Here is a 16264-nt window from a genome sequence, read left to right on the forward strand (position 1 = left end):
GATTTAAACTCAAAGGGAAAAGTTTTATGATATCTAGATGAAGACTTGATTCCCTTAGAGGAAGCCCCTAATTTGTTATAGCTTTGAGAAGCACTCAATGTATATTAGTCATCTATGATCAATAGTGCTTTAAGCCTAGAGTGATGACAACATAAATTTATTAGGCATTTTAGGCTTTCAATATAAGTTTAGGATAAAATGTTAAACTGGAAGAATTCATTTCCTACAACTCAAAACTTGTGCAATGGACAAAGTATGCTTAACATAAGATTTGTACAATCAAGCACGGATTAAACATTAAGAATTTTATACCCAGCAAGGATGCTTTTGTCCATTTGGAAGCGAATTTTAATTAAGCTATAGCCAATGATTTCATATTTTAACTAATGAATATATGCATTAAGTTCATATTGGTTACATACTTGAATTTGCAGATTGACTTGATTTTTCAAAATACTTAGTATGTAAAATTTTAAATAGTGGACATATACTAATATTTTACATTTTCAGTCCGAACCACTTCCTAAGCCTTTACTCAACACTACCCTCTATGGCTAAACCTAAATGCTAAGGAAGAATTATGTGATCATGTAATTCCCGTTTGAGTAAATTCTTGGGGCTTTCTTTCTTAACAACCCATACCATTTTTCTATCTTTGATTCTTGATGGGTTAGGACTAGGTGGTACTTTGACTCTCCATACTTGTTTGCATTTAACACCTTTCCTTTTAAGCGGGCAATCAAATTTTGTGTGCCCCTTCTTTTTACATAAGATACATGTGGTGTGAGTATATGGGCTAGAGGAGGTACTAGCATAGTGTTTTGATGCTCTTACAAACTACCCCATGTATAGGTTCTTCTTTTTCCTATTTTCAATTCCATTAAAACCTATACCTTCTTTATCTATGGTCATCCTTTGTAAACCTAAGAGTTTGTCAAAATTTTTTACCTCTAGTGAATGTATAGATGATCTTAAACTGATCTTCTACTTTCTTTTATAGATCTTGCATTTTTGAATCTTTCAAGTCTTTGCAAACACTATGTAATTTAATAATCTCCTTGGTCATGTTATTTGCTTTGCATTCAAGTTCTGCAATAAGAAGATCTTTATTATTATCATTTGAAGTTTGAGATCTTACTGTCTTCAATTTGTTTTTTCTAATTTTTCATTATTGTTTACTAACTCTTTGGTTTTAAAATCATTTTCCCTTTCAACAAGAACTTTTTGATTCACATTCGTTCTCACATGCCTCATACTTGTTCTTCAAAGTAGTATATCTTTTGTTAGCTTTAACAAGTGACTTATGAATTCTAACATATTCAATTTGCAATTCTTCATAAGTAGGCATGCTCTCACTATCACTACGATCATATGATTTAGAATCAGATGCATCATTCAAATCATCACATGAATTATTGTCAGGGTTATCTAATAACACAGAAGGAGACGGGTTTACCTCATCGTCATTGAGATCTATGAAGCACGATTTACCTCCTTCATGGTTTTTTAGCTGGAGTCACATGGAGCTATAGACTTTTCATGCTTAAATGTTCCATATCTCTTTTCAAGTTCCTCCCATATTGCTTTAGCGTTTTGACATGCCCTTACTTCACGAAAGATATTAGTATCTAAAGCATAAAATAGAACATTCATGGCATCAAAATTTATTTGAATTAAACTCACATTATCATTCAGCTCAATTTTTGATTTGGGGATTTCAACATTATTGACACTTTTCATAGGTACGATATCCCCTTTGAGTAATGACTCTCCAAGTCCTCCAATTCAATGATTTTTTAAAGATAGTCATTCTAAGTTTCCAATCAGAAAAATTTTCACCAGAAAAACATTGGAGGGTTTGCAGAGAACCTACCCTCACATGATTGGGATACACCAACATGAGCCATTTTTATCTTTTACAAAATAACGTTTAAGTCAAGGTAATGAGGCTCTGATACCAAATGTTAGAATTGGTGTATTCCCAATAAGGGGTGGGGGGGTGAATTGGAATTTAAAACTTTTTCCTAGGTTTGACCTAAATAGTAGCAGTACATTCACAACCTAGGGTCTATCTATGCAATTCCAAATGCACAGATAAATATAATGTGTAGAAATTAAAATCATGCGCAACATTCACCAACTATAACATATATGTGCAGGAATGTAAATTGTAGAAAGATAAACAGTGCACACAAGATATGTTATCGGGGTTCGGCCAATACTGCCTACGTCCTCGCCTTGGCTACACTAGCATAAGGATTACCACTATAATGCTCACTTAAACGGGTGGAGCAGCACCTAAACAACCAGGTCAATTAGCACAGAGTTGACCTCAACTTTTACACAATCCTTACAGGGCTGGATTACCGCCCTCTCATGCCACGCCTGGAAATAAAACAGTATTCTCTCAAGAAAATGGTACATTGATTATGCTTTTATGTAAAATAGATATGTACCAAATATGTGCAGTCACATACACATCAAAGATATGGATATAGTGTAAGCTCATTGATGCAAATAGTTGTGCTATCAATACTTAATATGGTATAATCAGCGTGATGCTCAAGAGTGTTCAATAAAAGCAATATCTTGGAATCTAAGCAAAGCACAGTTTAGTAGCAAATCAATATTCCAAAGATATCAATCAGATATTCAAACTAGTTTGAGAAAATTTTCCTCAATGAAATAAGTACAATATTAGTTTGAAAATATTTTGCTTGTTGAAAAATCTTTGCACAACTAAAATCAAAGTTATTGGACACTTGCAATAACAATGCAATTATCCTAAGCTCACTTAGTTTATCCCAATACAAGATTTATAATATGAAAATCTGTGGGATAAACTTAAGCTAAACTCCTAAAAAAATATCGCAATCAATTACACAAGTGGGAGTTTCTAGTAAGTCTAGCAATCACAAACACTCTAAATATGCTCTCAAAATCTCTGAATATATCAAAGAAGTGAAGATTTGAGAGTATTTGGAAAAAGAGTGTATTTTGAAAAAAGAGGATTTTTTGGCTAATCAAACTGCTAATTCTTACAAATCCTCACAAATGAGCCTATATTTATAGGCGAGGATGAAATTATAACCGTTTGAGACTTGTTGGGAATTATTAAAAAAGTTTCAAATAGTTAAAAGCCCATTAACCCAATTTAACCCAATTTTACCGTAGTTCAATTAATTTTAACCCGCCGAGGTTCAGGTGGCTGAACTGTGGTTCGGTTGCTCGAACAGACACTGTAATAAAAGTAATTAAATTCAGTTCGATAGCCCGAGTGCACTTTCGGTGGCCCGAATCAAAGTAAAAAAGTTTGCTTTGTAACTTTAGGTGCCCAGTTATATGTTTGGTAGCCCCAACTCGTGTGTTTGGTCGCCTGGGGCTCAATTTGAACTAAATAGCTTGGTCGCTCGAGTTGGTGGAATGTCCCTTTCGAAGGGTTCTGGTGCCCGAGGACAGCATACATAAATATTTTCGGTTGCCCGAGAGCCTAAGACAACTGTTGACTTCTCAACAATTCAGGCACCCGAGGAGTTTTGAACTCTTGGGGTTCGGTCGTTCGAGCTCTCTCAATTTACCTAATAATGTTCAATTTAAGCACTTTTTCAACACTCCTGTATATTATGTGATATATGTGTGAGTGTTGGGACATAAAGTCATACTATGGTCTTACTGAGCTTACCATATATCCTATATGCATGATATGTAGGTAAGAAAATACAGACCATATCTTAGGTTACTATTACAGACCCATATTACAATAATTTTAATTGACAATACAAATTAAAATATTTAGGGTCTTCATGTTGCTTCAAGTGTCATTCCTTGAAATGTTCATCTAAGCCTGCACAAACACTTGAAAGCCATAAAATACCTAAGTATTTATCATTATCAAAACCGGGTGTGACTTATAAGGTCAACAAAATTTAATTATTCCCGTTGTGTCCCTAACGGTAAAAAAATCCTCCTCACTTATAAATACCTATTCATTTATCATAATTAGCAAGGATTAGCATTTTGATTAAGGCCAAAATTATCTTAACTTCCAAAACCCTATTTTAGCCTATACTAATCCCAAACACTCATACACTTCATATTTCTTGATCTTTCAAGTGCTGTGAGTATTTCTAAACTGATTGTGCTTAGGCTTACTGGCTAATACTCTCATTTGGTGCATTGTTTGATTGATTTTATTTGAGAGTATAACTTTAAGTTCTTCCACCGATTTTACTTGATAAATCTTGTGTGGGAAGACTTAGAAGGTTGTTGTTCTTGCATTGTCATTGCAAGATACCTAAACATATAATTTTTGTGTGCAAAATCCTTTTCAAAAGCTAGTTTTTCAAACAACTTCATTGTGTTTTGTATATTGAAATATTTTATTGAGATTGTTTGAATCAACTTGATTAGCATGTTTAAAACCTTGATCTGTTTTTGTATCATTCACATGTTGTGTTTAAAATCTTGCTTTGATATACACTCCAGATCTGGACTAATAAGCTATACTTGATTGAGTGTTTAGCATACATTAGAGCACTGAGTATATTTACTTATCATTTGTGCTTGCAATATTGATTGAGTTGTACTGGTGCACATATTTGCTTGTGTAGAAGCGTATTTCCGTGTACAAATTTTATACACATTGGTTGTATTCTAGGCGTAAGCCTGAAGAAGGATACTAGCCCTCTTGAATAGTCCCGGACTGACTTAGACCCGGTTAGGAAAGTTAGGTGCGCCATTATAGTAAGGTGTGTTGGTTGAGGTCAACCCCTTGAATTGACCTGGTTGTAATCGGTGCCGCTCCACCCATTAAGTGAGCTTCAGTGAGCTTTAGTGGAATCCTTGTGCTGGTGTAGCCAAGGCGAGGACATAGGCAATTTGGCCAAACCTCGATAACATATTGTGTGTATTGTTTACTTTTCCGCATCTTACTTTTCTGCATATGTATGTTTAATTTCTAAATTGCGTAGATTGACCCTAGGCTGTGTTATACTGTTGTTAAAATCAATAGACCTAGGCGATAAATTTTAAATACCCAATTCACCCCCCTTTTGGGGTTGCACAAAAACTAACAACTATTATCAGAGCCTCGTAACTTAGACTTAAACGTCATTTAGTAAAAGATCATGATGGCTCGTGATAGTGCATCCCCTTCATGTGAGGGAAGATTGGTCACACACCCACCAGTATTCTGTGGTGATAACTATGCTATATGAAAATTTAGAATGAATATGTGAAAGCTTTAAATTGGAAATTTTGGAATGTCATTGATTAAGGTGATTGTGAGCCTATGAAATCTACTAGGTGTATTGATGTTCTTAAATCTGAGTGTGAACTAAATGATCATGATAGGAACTTAGTGCAGGTAAATTTTGATGCCATGAATACCTTACTGCATGCTTTTGATTCTAATGTTTTATATGAGGTTATGGCGTGCAGTAATGCTAAGTAAATCTGGAATGAACTTGAGATGAGATATGGTGCATCCATGCAAAAGGAAGTCATCTCTCCGTGCGACTCAAGCTCCACTGATCTTGAGGGAGGTAACCAGTGTTTTGTTGCTTTAACTGATGATGAGGTTATCTCTATTCCTTCTGCTTTAGTATACAAATCTAAAAATGATTCATATGCTAAATTAAAAGATATGTCTGATTATGAATCATATGATAACAGTGATGATGAAAGCATGCCAACTTATGATGAAGTGCAACGTGAAAATGTTAGGACTCATAAGTTACTTGTCAAATCGAATAAGAAATATTCTATGCTGAAAAATAAGTATGATGCATGCATTAAAGAATGCGACTCAAAAGTTATTGTTGAAAGAGAAAATAATTTGAAAATTAAAAGATTGGAAAGCATGAATGAGTCATTAGAAAAGGAGTTAACTGTTTTGAAATCTCAAGTTTCTAATGATAATAAAAAGGACTACTTGATTGCTGAACTTGAACAAAAGGAAAATAATTTGGCTAGAGAATTCATTAAACTTCAAGATGATTGCAAGAGTCTTAAAAATTTGAAAATGAAAGAGCTTGAAAAGAAAATAGAGGACCAATCTAGGATCATGTACACATTCACTAGAGGTAAGAACAACTTTAATAAGTTGTTAGGTTCACAAAAGATGAACTTAGATAAGGAAGGTATAAGTTTTAATGGAATTGAAAATAAGAAAAGGAAGAACCTATACATGAGATACTTTGTAAAAGAATCAAAACATTATGCTAGTACCTTTTAGTCCATACACTCACACCACATGTGTCTTGTGTAAAAAGAAAGGGCACATAAAATTTGATTGCCTGTTTAAAAGGAAAGGTGTAAAATGCAAACAAGTTTGGAAAGTCAAAGTACCACCTAGTCCTAACCCATCAAGAATCAAAGATAGAAAAATGGTATGGGTTATTAAGAAAGAAAATCCCTTGAAATTTAAGGAAGAATTTACTCAAATAGGAATTACATGATCACATAATTCTTCCTTAGCATTTAGGATTAGCCATAGGGGGTAGTGTGTTGACTAAAGGCTTAGGAAGTGGTTTGGGCTGAGAATGTAAAATCTTAGTATATGTCCACTATTAAAAATTTTACATACTAAGTATTTTGAAAAATCAAGCCAATTTACAAATCCAAGTATATAACCAATTTGAACTTAATGCATATATTCATTGGCTAAAATATGAAATTATTGGTTGTTTGAATAAAAATCCACTTCCAAATGGACAAGGCAATTGTGCCTGGCATATTATTCTCAAATGCTTAATTCATACTTGAACATACAAATCTTAAGTTAAGCATACTCTGCCCATTGCATAAGTTTTGAGTTGTAGGAAATGAATTCTTCCAGTTTAACATCTTATCCTAAACTCATATTGAAAGCCTAAAATGCCTACTAAATTTATTCTGTCATCACTCTAGGCTTAAGTACTTTTGATCATAACTCCTTATCTATTTGGTACTTATTAATAGACATTCCTCTTAAAACCAAAATTAGAGACATTCACTAAATAATTCAAGTTTTATTGACAAATCAAGATATCTTCTTTGAACTTTAAATGTAAAAAACCTCTAATTTTAGTTCATCTCCTCCATAGGAAATCTTTACCATACCACGATCACATTAGGTAAAGATCCATCCTCTCATTGGTTCGTATCCTTGATCCAAAATTGTGATTATATCTAAAGGATACATTCCAATCACCAAAGAGCAGTGTTCCAAAATTCATACTCTTCTAGTTGCTCTTTATCTAAATTGTTTGGACATATCCTCTTCCATGAAAATATCTTGAATCATGTCCATTCCTAATGAATACTCTTTGAACATAACTTAAATTTTAATTTTTCAAGAGTATTAATCCAAAATTTCTTTTATAAGCTCTCAAACATCAAAGTCAAATCCTTAGAGATGAGTTGAATGACTAATAAAATTGCCTAGGACTCAGTCTAGATGAATGTATAAAATCCAAGTAGACCTATGCACAAGCAATTTAAATCAAAAGCCATTCCAACTTGATACCTCTTACACGCATTAAAATTCATATCAATAGAGGCAATATAGGCTTAGAACTCTCAAAGAAATAATCCTTGTGTTTTTTTGGTTTGTTAACCCTAAGAACTTAAAGGCAAGCTATAATTATTGAAACTATTATAACTCTTGGTTATTGAACTTGAAGATGAAAGAAAATGCATAAAATGAGTTGAGTGCATAACTTAAGGGGAGCATATATTCTTTCATGATTATATACATTAAAATGTTCTCAATTTTTTTATTTATGCTTATATGTCTGTATGCTCTTGTGATAACAATTCTACACTAATCTCATAACTATCCATTGTTAGTTATTGTTCATATCATCTATTGGATAGTTCATTTCTTTTATGAGTTGTTGATTGAACTACTGGAAAGCATGCTTGTGTTGAAAGCCTCCTGCATGGCGGATGCAATGATATAATTTGCATGATAGTTGTGGATATTAGGTTGTTGCTTGCTTTATATGATTTATCAATTGAAAACAACCCATTATTAGGTACAAGTTTTATGGGAAATGTCCTGTTTACAGACGACATGTTGCAGAATTTTCTGTAGACATTTGCCCAAAAGGTTGAAATGACTTTTAAAATTGAAAACTTTGTGTGCAAATGAAACTTGAATTTTGGATTTTAAATATTTATGCTTAGCTCATTTACTTTAAAATTTTCAGTTATATGGAGCTGGTTGTGCGTACATATTTAAAATACTTTGAAATTGGCAGCTTTTTATAGATAGATCACATTTTCAAACAAAATGTTGCCAAAATTTTTCAAAATTATTGCACATAACTCTATATCGCTTCTAAGTGCTAAACTTCCTAAAACTTGAGTTGTGCTTTTAAAATAATTTTTGAATTATGCTCAAGTTGATATATAAAGAAAGTGTATATTCTTAGGGGAAGTCAGTTAACCTTAAAATCATTAGGTTCTCAGAAAATAAATATGTATTTTGCTTTCATTTTTATATCCTTTGGAAAATACATTAACAATATGATATCAATGTGCACATTTTAGTAAATCTTTGCTTGACATCATGTTCGTTTCAATACAACATTTTTCTATAACTAGTGGTATTTTAACCATTAGTATCTCCTCTACCACGTAGTTATAACAATTGGTATCAGACCCACATGTTTTCATTATACTATATCTTATGGGAATACATATTTGTTTTGTCAACCAAAGATGATTATGATAAAATTAACATTTAAATATTTTTGAAAGGATGAGTGAAAGCCAAATGAAAAATCAATATTCATCCTTGCATAATCATCCTTTGGGGGAGTATACAACATTAAGATTGTTAATGTGTTGCATGCTACTTTTACACCTTTGATGCACATTCTGTTTGAGTTAATTGATTGAAATATTCTATATATTGTTTATTGAAACTCCAAACAGGTCACTTAGGTACAAGGTTATCTAGGGAATGTTTAATTTTCAAATGACATGCTGCCGAATTTCTTTAATTCCTCCCAATGTACCTTCTGTATCTAAATGACATCTTTTGCCTTCGTGCTATAATTCTTAGCCCTTTTTGTTGTTGCCAAAAGGGAGAGAAGAGGCAAAAGTGAGTAAAACAATGCTTAATCTACAATTACCCATTACTTTAATTATCTTTATGCATAAAGTCAGGGGGCGCCTTTCTTGGCTGTACCCACTTTTGCATAAAGTATTTGTCATCATCAAAATGGGGGAGATTGTTGACCTGATTGTCACCCAATTTTGATCATGACAAATACTCTTGGTATTAATCGTTGTACTAAGGCTTACATGCAGGTTCACTGTGCATGTGTATTCGGACTAAAAGATATACCATGACGGCGTGCGGTGTTCGTGTCGATGAAAGAAAAATTTTGTGTTGTATTTGTATTTATTATTTCATTTCTTCATTCTAGGATGTAATATTTATTATGAACTGTACACCTTACGACTTGTAATAATTTGCATCATGCATGATAGGTAGCTATGCTCAGAAATGCCATAGATTGACCTTAGGGACTGAATGACCTTAAGGTTTGGTCGATCAACGCCAGGTTTTTGGGCGTACTTGAAAAGACCTTAGGTTCCAAGACATATGCACTAATAAGTCCCCATATCATTTATTATATCAGGGGAATCAATTCAGGAAAAAAATGACTTAAATTGAAAATCTTGAGAGGGTTCGGGCGACCGAACCTAAGCCGTATAAAACAGCTCGGGTGACCAAACAAGTGAAAATATTGACTTTGTGTTCGGGCACCCAAACCTGATTTGAGCGTATCTTCCTCAAGCACCTGAATCTGTGTCAGAGCACTTTTCAACTACTCGGGTGACCGAATTAGATAGTTTGGTTTACCGAACTTGGAACCGGGCACCTGAATTTATGAACAAAATGCTACTAACTTTTGTTTAGCCGACCGATTGTTTCTTCGGGCACCCGAACCATTAAAAATTGATTTTCTAAGTGAGTCTATTCAGGCACCCAAACCTTAGGCCGGGCATCTGAAACTCACGGGTTAAAATACTTTTTATAGATTTTTTTAATGGGGTAAATTGGGTTAATTTTCTTAATGGCTTTTAAAATAAATTTAATTATTCCCATTGTGTCCCCAACGGTCAAAAAATCCTCCTTACCTATAAATACCTATTCATTTATCATAATTAGCAAGGATTAACATTTTGATTAAGGACAAAATTCTCTCAACTTTCAAAACCCTATTTTAGCCTATAGTACTCCCAAACACTCACACACTCCATATTTCTTGATCTTTCAAGTGTTGTAAGTATTTCTAAACTGATTGTGCTTAGTCTTACTAGCTAATACTTTCATTTGGTGCGTTGTTTGATTGATTTTATTTGAGAGTATAGCCTTAAGTTCTTCCATCAATTTTACTTGATAAATCTTGTCTGGAAAGAGTTAGAAGGTTGTGGTTATTGCATTTTCATTGCAAGATACCGAAACCTATAATTTTTGTGTGCAAAATCCTTTTCAAAAGTTAGTTTTTCAAACAACTTCATTGTGTTTTGTATATTGAAATATTTTATTGAGATTGTTTGAATCAACTTGATTAGCATATTTAAATCCCTGATATGTTTTTGTATCATTCACGTGTTGTGTTTCAAATCTTGCTTTGATATACACTCCAGATCTGGACTCATAAGCTATACTTGATTGAGTGTTTAGCACACATTAGATCACTGAGTATATTTACTTATCATTCGTGCTTGCAATATTGATTGAGTTGTACTGGTGCACATATCTGCTTGTGTAGAAGCATATTTCTGTGTACAAATTTTATACACATTGGTTGTATTCCAGCCGTGGGCCTAAAGAGAGAGATTGACCCTGTTGAATAGTCCCGAACTGGCTTAGACCCAATTAGGAAAGTTAGGTGCGCCATCCTGGTAAGGTGTGTTGGTTGAGTTTAGCCCTTAAAATTGACCTGGTTGTAACCGGTGCCGCTCCACCCGTTAAGTGAGCTTTAGTGGAATCCTTGTGCTGGTGTAACCAAGGCGGGGATGTAGGCAATTTGGTCGAACCTCAATAACATATTGCGTGTATTGTTTACTTTTCCGCACCTTACTTTTCTACACTTGTATGTTTAATTTCTAAGTTGCATAGATTGACCCTAGGCTATGTTTTACTGTTGTTAAGACCATTAGACTTGGGCGATTAATTTTAAATACCCAATTCACCCCTCTCTTGGGGTTGCATCAAAACTAACAATTTGTCTAGGAAATGTTTAGCCTCTGTTTTACTTTCCCTCCCGGGTGAAACCACTGGCATGCATTAAATGATTTGGGGCTGTTAGGTACATCTCGCAGGCTTGAAGTAGCGGCAGCTACACCCCCAAGATTTCCTGCTCTATTGTACGCCACGTGTGGGGTTTCTGTCCCAATGATCCCATCCCCATTTCTTTCCTTTTGCCTTTTCTTGGGGTTCCCATCCTCAATAAGCTACTCTAGCAGAACTCCATCATAAGCTCTCTCTCTCTCTCTCTCTCTCCATCACCACTTCACTCTCTCCCCATCTCTTATCTTTACATATAATAAAGATTAATGAAAATCTGAAACTATTTGAAACAACATAAAAAATAAAATATTTCTAAAAATATAGAAAAGTTAAAAAATAGAAATTATTTTGGATTCTTTCAGGTGCAAAATAAGAGTTGGAAATCTGAAAAATAATTAAAAAAATATATTAAAATTTTTAAATATACATTTAAAATATTAAAAAAATAAGGTAGTGTCTTTTAATTATTTGAAGAATTTTTAAAATAAAATAAATTTCACAAGTAAATAAATAGTGCCAAAATTATTCATTATTATTTATTTATTTAATACAAAATGCATTAAAAATGAAAAAAATAACTAACTTTTTAATAATTGTTGAAAATTTGAAATGGAAAAAAATAATAACCTTTTTTTTTTTTTTTCTCTCAAAAAGTTTGTTAAAATTTTTAAAAATTTTCAAACAATTAAAAATACTACCTTATTTTTTAAAAAAATTTATCCTTCAAATGGCCCAACTAGACTTTAGGCGGACAGACAGATAACTGGAAAAGCTGTGAAAAAGAAAAGCATGGACTCTGGGAGGGTAGGCAGAAAAGGCTGCAGTGCTTGTCCTTTGTGTTCATCCTTATTAATTAATTTACAAATTTATCCAACCAAATGAAATTAAACACTCAAATTTGCAGAGGCATAATCGTCATTCTGCTTCCCCAACCATTGGCGCCATTACCTGTTTTCCTTTTCCCTTCATTTTTGATTTTTTTTTTTGATCATAAGGGTAAATGTATTAATCAAAATGAATATTTACATGGAACTCTGGGCATACCCAGGTATAGGGGAGACATATAAGTCCCATCTAAATTGCAATCAATAAGTCAGCACACAGGAACATAAAAGAACCTGGGCATTCTAGGGGCCTTTTGGCCAATTACAACAATCCAAAACTCATACAACAAGATCCAAATTGAGATTATACTCCTCCAACTGTGTGTAGCCCAAATCTGTCATAGACCACTGTGTATATATGTTTCTGGATGGTCACTATCAGCTCCTTTGGGGATATGGATTTTCCTTCAAATCTTTTTCTATTCATGGCATTCCATATGAGATAAATAGTAGAGGCCAGGCCAACTCTGTTGCCTACCGAATGTATTCCAGTGCCCCTGACCTCTTTCTGTAGCAATTTCATTGCAGCTCTTAGTGTTGTCATAGCCCTGTTGAGCCCTAACCAACCTTTAATTGTGTTCCAAACCTGGGAGGAGAATCTGCAATTAAAAAATATATGAACAATGAATTCATGCTCTTGGCAGCAAAAGGTACAATTCAGATCCCCATCAAAACCAATGAGTCTATCACATGTAGGTAGTTTCCTTTAATTCCCAGCCAAAGAGTGAAAGCATGTTTAAGGGTACTTCCACTCTTCCATACCTCCTTAGACCAAGGTATCGTAGTTCCTTTAGCTCTCCAAAAGTTATAACAAATGGAAGAGCTAGTGTGGTCAAGGTCCCATTCCTAAAAAAGTTGAAGCACTGCATCTAGGTGATTGCCACATCTTAACGTAATCTGATTCTTAATTTCAATGAGCTTTTTGTATAGTGGGGAGTTGTCATGTTTTACCCCGGCCTCCCAAAGACTTGAACCTTTCAAGTAGATTTGATTAACCCATTTGGACCAGAGAGAGTCTTTTTTAGAGTGGATATTTCAAAGGGTTTTTGTGAGCAAGGAAAGATTCTAGGCTTTCAGATCCATCACCCCCAAACCACCTTTTGATTTTGGCAGACACACTTCCTTCCAACCAACCAAAGGCTTCTTCCTCCCACCCCAAAGAAAGGCCCTGCATAATTTAACAACATGCTCCAAAACTTTATTAAGGATTGGGAAAATTGATAACCAAAAGCATTCAACACCCTGAATGACAAACTTAATTAACTCAAGTTTCCCTGCATAAGATAAAGTGAAACCAGGCCAACCCTTGAACAAATCAGCAATCCTATTTATCAGAGGGGAATAATGACTTGAGTTCAGTCTGGATGTAGCCAAAGGGATCCCAAGGTATTGAAAAGGGAAAGATCCAACATTGAAGTCTATAGCTTGTTTGATGCACTCAAGGTCATATTCTTTTGTACCTGCATGAAATAAGTTAGATTTCATATAGTTAGTTATCAATCTAGAACAATTTGAGAATCCCTCCAGATAGTCCATAAGGGCTTTGAATCACTCGAAAAATGAGCAGCTCGAAAGCTATCCCAAGTATAGGAGTTCTATAGTGTAATATTAAGCCCAAGGGCTAGATCGTCTCCTCAGGGAATGCGTTTTAATCTCAGATTTTACTTTCTTCCAATCGAAATTAAAAAGGTACTGAACTCAGTTCAGATTCGGGTTTTCAAGATTGTGGAGACTTAAATGAAAACACAAATTAAAGTCCTAAAACTATCACGCACGGAATTAAATAACAATAATGAAAACCCTAGTCTACTTAAGGAAACACTAGATCATACTAACTAAAAATGGAAACTTTAAACATGGAATTAAAATAACAATAATGAAAACCCTAGTCTACTTAAGGAAACACTAGATCATACTAACTAAAAATGGAAACTTTAAACATGGAATTAAAATAACAATCATGAAAACCCTAGTCTACTTAAGGAAACACTGGGACACGCGTTAATTAAAAATGGCAACCTAGAACATGGAATTAAAAACACACAATGGAAACTAAACTAGACACATACTAAAAAAAAACCGAACCTACTAAAAATCGAACCTTTAGCACAATTAAGAGATCAAATCAAGACTCACAATTTAAATGCAAACATGAATTCAACAAAAATTTAAAAAACGTAAACAATAACGGAACACAATAAAAACACAACCTTTACTAATCATAGACCCTAACTAAATCGAATTTCGACAAAAAAAATATCTGAATATAATTAAGAATGCTAAATTAAAATAACTATCAATTAGATAAACAAAGAGATTAATTTAACAATAATGAAATACCCAACATTACTCAACTTAAACAAAAAGAAAGAAAACTCCAATAACATTAAAAAAAAAAACTAAACTTTCTTCAATATTCCAAGATTCAAAGAAAAGTAAATAAAAGAAAGAAAGAAAGGAAGAGAGAGAGAGAGAAACAAATCCAGGAAGCCGTGGCAGCAGCAGCGGCTGTGTGTGGGTTGGTTCGCGGCTGTGGCATGGAGCAAGGAACAGCGGGAGAGTGGCTTACGGTTCTGCTGGTGCTGTTGGCAGCCGCCGGAGAGAGCAACAAAGTGCAGCAGGAGCTTTTTGTGCTGCGGCAACAATGGGCAAAAGAGGTTTGAGTGAGAGAGAGAGAGAGGGCTAAAGGGAAGGAGAATAGAGAATAGAGAAAAGAAAAAGAGAGCAAAGCAGAATTTAAAAGAACAAAAAGAAAACAAACTAAAGAAGAAGAAGAAGAAGGAGAAGAAGAAGGAGAAGAGGAGAATGGGGAGCCCTGGGGGCTGCCTACGCAGGAAGAGGAAGAGAAGGGTTAAATAGGATAGGGGGGAAAGCCCTAGACCCGGATAGGAGACCCGACCCGGCAACTTGACCCAATTGGAGTTGACCCGAATTGCTATATTTTTTTTTTATTTTTTTCATTCTCTGTTCATCGCAAATATGACTCTTCTAGAGCCCGTATCTCACAAAAGTCAAAACACAAAAGTTGTAGATAATCTTTTCCTCTTTCTTCAAAAATTTAAATAGTCTCGATCGGAGCTCAGAAGGAAAAGTTATGCATGAAATACGAGTAGGTATTGGTTTTGGTTCCTGGGAATTTTCCTACGACAAAAAATTACCAAAACTTCATAAATTGTGCAATAAAATTCAATAATGATGATTTTGGCACTTTATTAAAATATTGTACAATTTTGGACATTTAATTAAAAATATAAACCATAAAGCCCGGGTTAAGATGTCCAATTACGCAGTTTCGGCTTGTAATCAGACCCCCCAACTAATGTTTTGCTAGTCTCTAGCAAATGACGTGAATGAATTTCAGGATGGTGTCTAAAACTACATACTCCAGTGATTATGAAATCAATGCACATGCTACATAATTATACCACTTCACATACAAGAATATAATTGAATTTTACACAAGCTTGTTCATATTCAATGCACATGACTTCAAAGCACGTCACTCATGCAAGTTTCATCGTTTATATGTGATTTGAGAGCAGTATACTCACATGAAGTTAATCAGTGGCACATTCAGAGTTAATGCAATCATATAAGTTCGAGTATAAACAGGTAAACTTTCGAGGTGTGTGTGATGTGTGTGACTCAGTACACCTAGGACGCCAGTGGACACCTACAGAATGGTCGCTTTGACTCGGCCTAACTGGTATACCCTCAAGAACACTCAAAGAAATTGGGTTCACTCATCATATGTGAGGAGGAATGTCGCGATCAAACATCCCACATATTAAAGGGAACAACGCTAAGTATATGGAGTGGACTAGTCTGGAAAGGATCTAGCCTATCTATGAGGTGTCAGGTCCTTTACCCTAGCATCTTCTCACCTATTCGCCATATCCAACTGAGACTACCCTAGATCAACTTACTCACAAACTTGTCGTGAATACATCTGAGGCATTAATCGGTTGAAGAATCTTTATACGTGGAAAATATGTGTCGTCCTTGACTTTTTGTGATATGTATTTGGGCCGGCATTGACATTTCATTTCATGCACATGTATATTGCTTATTCTTTTTTCTGCTC

The sequence above is a fragment of the Malania oleifera genome, chromosome 12 (assembly GCF_029873635.1).
Source record: "Malania oleifera isolate guangnan ecotype guangnan chromosome 12, ASM2987363v1, whole genome shotgun sequence".
Classification (NCBI taxonomy): Eukaryota; Viridiplantae; Streptophyta; class Magnoliopsida; order Santalales; family Ximeniaceae; genus Malania; species Malania oleifera.